Raw genomic sequence first — 6,000 nt, forward strand, 5'->3', positions numbered from 1 at the left:
TACTGGAAGTCTCCTATTACGGTGACATGAGGATATGTCCACTATGGACCGACAGCAATGGAGTGCCTGCAATGAGTGTAACATCCACTTACTGGTATAGAAGGTCCGAGTGGCTGTGGAGAGCAGTGGGGGTCCCAGACTAACGTCGGCTGATGTGCTGGGCTGCGATATGAGATAGCCGTAGAGTCCTGGGACCGGCTGTTTCCAGAACAAGCGCTGAACGCTGGGGCGTCTGGATAGGTAAGAACCGCCGACTCCTGGCGTGCCCCGGCCGGAAGCAACGCCGGAGCGATAGCGGTGTGTGGAGGGGGCGTGGCTAGGATCGTGACGTCACGGATAGGGCGGGCTTGGCAACAGGGGGAACCAATCCAACGCGTTTCGAAGGAGGTACTCCTTCTTCGTCAGGGCTGGAGTTCCCTGAAAGATCCGTCCTAATATAGCCTCCGCCCCCCCTTTAGGTCAGACCTGCCCCTATGGGTGCCGGACAGTACCATCTACATGCTGAGATAAGGCCTCATAATAATAGAACGTTCTAAAGTGAATGTGTGAATGGGGACATATGTAAATCTAAAATACAGGAACACTAAAAGGTGATGAGTATCCTGGTGATAATACCTAAGTGGTGTGTGTATGTAACCATAAACGCACTAAAGAAAAGAGGGGGGGGGAAGAGGGGGGGGGGAGGGGGAAAAGGGGGGGAGGAAAAAAATAATAAAATAAAAATAAAAAATAAATTATTTATAATAAATGAAAAATAATGAATAAACATAAAAATAATAATAATAAAAATAAATAAAAGACGAAAAAAAAAAAAAAAAAAAAGGGGGGGATTAGAGGAAGGGAGGAAAGGTTACAAATGTGCAAAAGTTAAAACCACTATTTAATAGTCCTTTATTAAAATTACGCTATATGATTAAAAGGCCAGATAGGTATATATTAATTCTAAACCAGGAAAAGACCTATAGTTAAATGGGTCTATATTAATGTATAAAATATAGGAACTAAAATAGGAATTAAAATAAACTCAATAAAGGTGATCCATCGGGGTCACTAAGATATTAGCTAAAAGACGTGTATCTCAGTACCTATAAACAAAATAAAGCAAAATCCATAATGTACTATATAATACATAAGATAACGACTAGTACGCTAATGTAGTGCATAAAGGGTTAAAAGGATAATCATACTGTTAGAATGCATATAGCTCAATCTCATGGTTGAGCCCTTTAGGGGCCAGACTGTCCAGGGTAAAAATCCACTTGGATTCCACCCTGGACATCAATTTTATGAAATCACCTCCCCTGGGATTTTGTTGAACTACTTGTATGCCGCAAAACGAAACATTCGTGCAGGATCGGTTATGTTGTTCTAAAAAATGGCGCGATAGGGGGTGTCCTTTAAAGCCTTTCTGAATGTTGTCCAGATGTTCTTTAATCCTAACTTTCAAAGGCCTCTTAGTTCGGCCTACATATATTTTCTTGCAAGGGCAAATAAGAATGTAAATGACCCCAACTGTTGCACAAGAGATCGATTCCTTTATGGAAAAACTTTTGATGCCACTGGAATCTTTAAATGTAGTTTGAGTACATTTTTTACGGAATGTACGTATACAGCAAGAGCACTGTCCACATGATGTAAATCCCACAGGGCGGTGGTTTGCTATTGGTGTGGATGTACCCTTTCTTAAGATCGATTTTGTTGTGGGTGCTACAAGGAGGCCCAGATTTGGTGCCCTCGTATAGACAAATCTGGGATTCTTAGATAGGAGATCCCCAATAATCTTGTCCCCTTGTAAAATGGGCCAATGTTTCCTCACTATATTCGTAAATTTCTTATATCCTGAATGAAACTGAGTTATTATCGATAATTTATTAATCTGTTGATGTATATCTTCGGGAGGGTTATTATTGCCCATTTTATGGATCAAATTTTCCCTGGGTATTTGGCTCACTGCCCGTCTAGCTTCATTCAAGATTTGTGGGTCATATCCTTTGGCTTCGAAATATTTGGTGACGTGTGACGTTTCATCAATATAGTCCTTGAGATCAGTGCAATTCCTTCTAATACGGGTATATTGGCCCCTAGGAATGTTGGTGAGCCAGATTGGGAGGTGACAGCTTTGAATGTGTATGTAACTGTTTGAATCTACCTCCTTGTGGAAACATTTAGTTTTTAATGTATTGTTTTCCACGTAAATTGTAAGATCTAGAAAATTGATTTGAGAATGGCTTACCGTAGGTGTAAACTCCAGACCAAAGGAATTATTGTTTAGTTTGGAGATGAACACATCTAGATCAGCAGTCGTACCCTCCCAGATAAACAAAATGTCGTCGATGAATCGACGCCACAGTATAAGACCCGTATGTAGTGAACCTTCTTTAAAGATGTATTGTTGCTCCCAGTTGCCTACATAGAGGTTTGCATAACTTGGCGCAAACCGCGTGCCCATTGCGGTGCCCCACGTTTGCAAATAGTGTTGGTTCTCATACTGGAAGTGGTTATGTTTGAGTATGAACTCTATACTCTCCAAAATGAATTGGATTTGAGATTCTTTGTATGCGCCCAGGGCCTGAAGGAATAGCTGTGCTGATTTACAACCCAGTTCATGATTAATGACGGTGTATAGTGACTTAATGTCGAGGGTACCTAAAATGAAGTGGTTTTGCCAAACGATAGATTCTAAAATTTGTATGGTATGGGTGGTGTCCTTAAGGTAGGCTGGAATCAATGGCATACATTTTTGAAGATGTAAATCCACATATTTCGAAAGGTTGGCCGTGAGGCAGTTTATGCCTGATATAATGGGGCGGCCTGGTGGATTTGCACTATCCTTGTGGATTTTGGGTATATGATAAAAAATAGCTAATGTGGGAGTTTTGTTATTAACAAAATAAAATTCCTTTTTATTAAGGATACCTAAAGATTTGCCTTTCAGGGCTAAACAATTAAGCTTATGTGTGTATTTGATAGTCGGGTCGGACGACAATTTTTTATATGTTATGGTATCACTAAGAAGTCTAAGTGCTTCATTGTGATATGCAGCACGATCTAGCACAACAATGCCTCCCCCTTTATCCGCAGGGCGGATGACAATGTTGTGATTGGCTTGTAGATCCACAATTGCTCTCTTTTCATTAGTACTAAGGTTATGTGGCATGTATTTGGAATGATTTATGTTAAGTTTTTTAATATCTGCAGTAACCAAGGTCTCAAAGGACCGGAAGGAGTTTGAATATTCATTGATAGGGTTAAACTTAGACTGAGGGGCCAAATCGGTGTGGATAAATTCCGTAGTGGTGGTAGAATAGGACCTAGTTGTGTTATATGCATTAGTACCCTTTTTTAAAAAATATTTTTTTAAAGCCAAATTACGCATAAATTTTTTGATGCTAATAAATAGATTAAATGGGTTGGCTTGAGTTGTAGGTGCAAATTTGAGGCCTTTTTGCAATAGGTTCTCCTCGCTTGTAGTGAGCTGATATGAACTCAGATTGAAGATTTTTTGAGTGTAGGCTTGGGGTTTATTCTTTATGTTTTTCTTTTGGGCGAGTTTCCCACCCCTCTTACCTCTTTTGGTTTTGAACTGTGAGGATGGAAAAAATCCCGTTTAATTGTTGAATGTACAGTGGGTTTTAAATTCTTTCTCTTGACTATAGGATTTTTGTTAGTAAGCCTATTTGGAATCCTCCTCATACAGGTGTTGGGATTTGTGCCTCCCACTTGTTTATTTTTCATATTTGTTTGATTAGGAAGCTTACTATTCATTTTACTCACTACAGTTGAATATGATATGTGATTCTGTTTGCTTGTGGTGGGGATGGGATCTTCCCATTCTGTGGTAGTTTCCACATCCTCCCCCATATTCGAAAGCTGGGAAAAATGATTAGAAGTGGGGATTTGAATATGATCCACAGTACTAGGTGCTCCTGATGGGGGGGTGAGGACTTGATTAATATAGACATCAGGAGAGTCAATGTTCGTTAAAGGTTCTATTTGTATCGCCCCACCATTAGTTCTAGTTCGAATAGACACAGGAGTGTACTGGGTCGAGTTGGTATTCGTGTAAGTAGAAAAAACTAAAGATATGTCCTCCAGATGATGGGTTGGGGAAAGATTGTATTCGTCAACTGTGACCAGTTCATTACTGGGGCTGGATAAAGGTTCGTTCAGACAATTATTAGGCACAATGTTTTCAAACGGTAGGTTGTCCCTAGCAAATTTTTTCATTTTTTTATTAATAATATCCTTTTCTTTTTCTTTAATTCTATACATAATCCTAGGGATAAGATCATGTAGTTCTTCAATATGGTTATACATTTTCAATTGGTCAAATAGCTCAGTAATAGACTGGTTGATTTTAGCCAGATTAACGCGGCGTTTTTCTATTATGAAGTGAAGGGCTTTATTAGAAAACATTTTGAATAGGGCATCCCATTCTCTTTGGATTTCTGGTTCTCCAAAATCACCTGCCAGGGTTTTCTGAATAACCAACCCCTTTGGGACAATATCTGCTTCTGCATATTTCTCCAATGAAGCAATCTCCCAGAGGTTACGCATTTCGTTTACTAGCTGTTTTTCCAATGATCTCAGTAGAGATTTGACCTGATCTAGTTCATTAATAGACAATTTGTATTGGGAGAATTGGGTCTGGATGAATCTGCGTCGGACATCTCTATCAGTTTTGAGTGCATCTAGTGCCATGGTGTAGCTGCCTAAGTGTGAATGCACAGGAGAAGAAATACAAAGTAATAAACACTGGCGCTGTACACTACGGACGATGGAGGGAATAGGGGAATAGGCTAATAAAGGAGGATGAGGGGAAAAAACGAGGGAGGGGGAGAGAGAGAAGAGGACAGAGCTGCTGGTGGGGTGGCAGGGTGTGTGCTATACCCTGTCTGAAAGAAAAAACTATATACTAATGAACCACCTGCGCTCATGAACCAAGTGGAATGCAGAGGCTTGGACAGAACCACTGGCGTACAGTTAAGTACAGTAAGTATAAGAGGCCAAAGAGTGAATAGTATACTGGAAGTCTCCTATTACGGTGACATGAGGATATGTCCACTATGGACCGACAGCAATGGAGTGCCTGCAATGAGTGTAACATCCACTTACTGGTATAGAAGGTCCGAGTGGCTGTGGAGAGCAGTGGGGGTCCCAGACTAACGTCGGCTGATGTGCTGGGCTGCGATATGAGATAGCCGTAGAGTCCTGGGACCGGCTGTTTCCAGAACAAGCGCTGAACGCTGGGGCGTCTGGATAGGTAAGAACCGCCGACTCCTGGCGTGCCCCGGCCGGAAGCAACGCCGGAGCGATAGCGGTGTGTGGAGGGGGCGTGGCTAGGATCGTGACGTCACGGATAGGGCGGGCTTGGCAACAGGGGGAACCAATCCAACGCGTTTCGAAACCCTGGCAGGTGATTTTGGAGAACCAGAAATCCAAAGAGAATGGGATGCCCTATTCAAAATGTTTTCTAATAAAGCCCTTCACTTCATAATAGAAAAACGCCGCGTTAATCTGGCTAAAATCAACCAGTCTATTACTGAGCTATTTGACCAATTGAAAATGTATAACCATATTGAAGAACTACATGATCTTATCCCTAGGATTATGTATAGAATTAAAGAAAAAGAAAAGGATATTATTAATAAAAAAATGAAAAAATTTGCTAGGGACAACCTACCGTTTGAAAACATTGTGCCTAATAATTGTCTGAACGAACCTTTATCCAGCCCCAGTAATGAACTGGTCACAGTTGACGAATACAATCTTTCCCCAACCCATCATCTGGAGGACATATCTTTAGTTTTTTCTACTTACACGAATACCAACTCGACCCAGTACACTCCTGTGTCTATTCGAACTAGAACTAATGGTGGGGCGATACAAATAGAACCTTTAACGAACATTGACTCTCCTGATGTCTATATTAATCAAGTCCTCACCCCCCCATCAGGAGCACCTAGTACTGTGGATCATATTCAAATCCCCACTTCTAAT

Source organism: Ranitomeya imitator, chromosome 1 (genome assembly GCF_032444005.1).
Source record: "Ranitomeya imitator isolate aRanImi1 chromosome 1, aRanImi1.pri, whole genome shotgun sequence".
Classification (NCBI taxonomy): domain Eukaryota; kingdom Metazoa; phylum Chordata; class Amphibia; order Anura; family Dendrobatidae; genus Ranitomeya; species Ranitomeya imitator.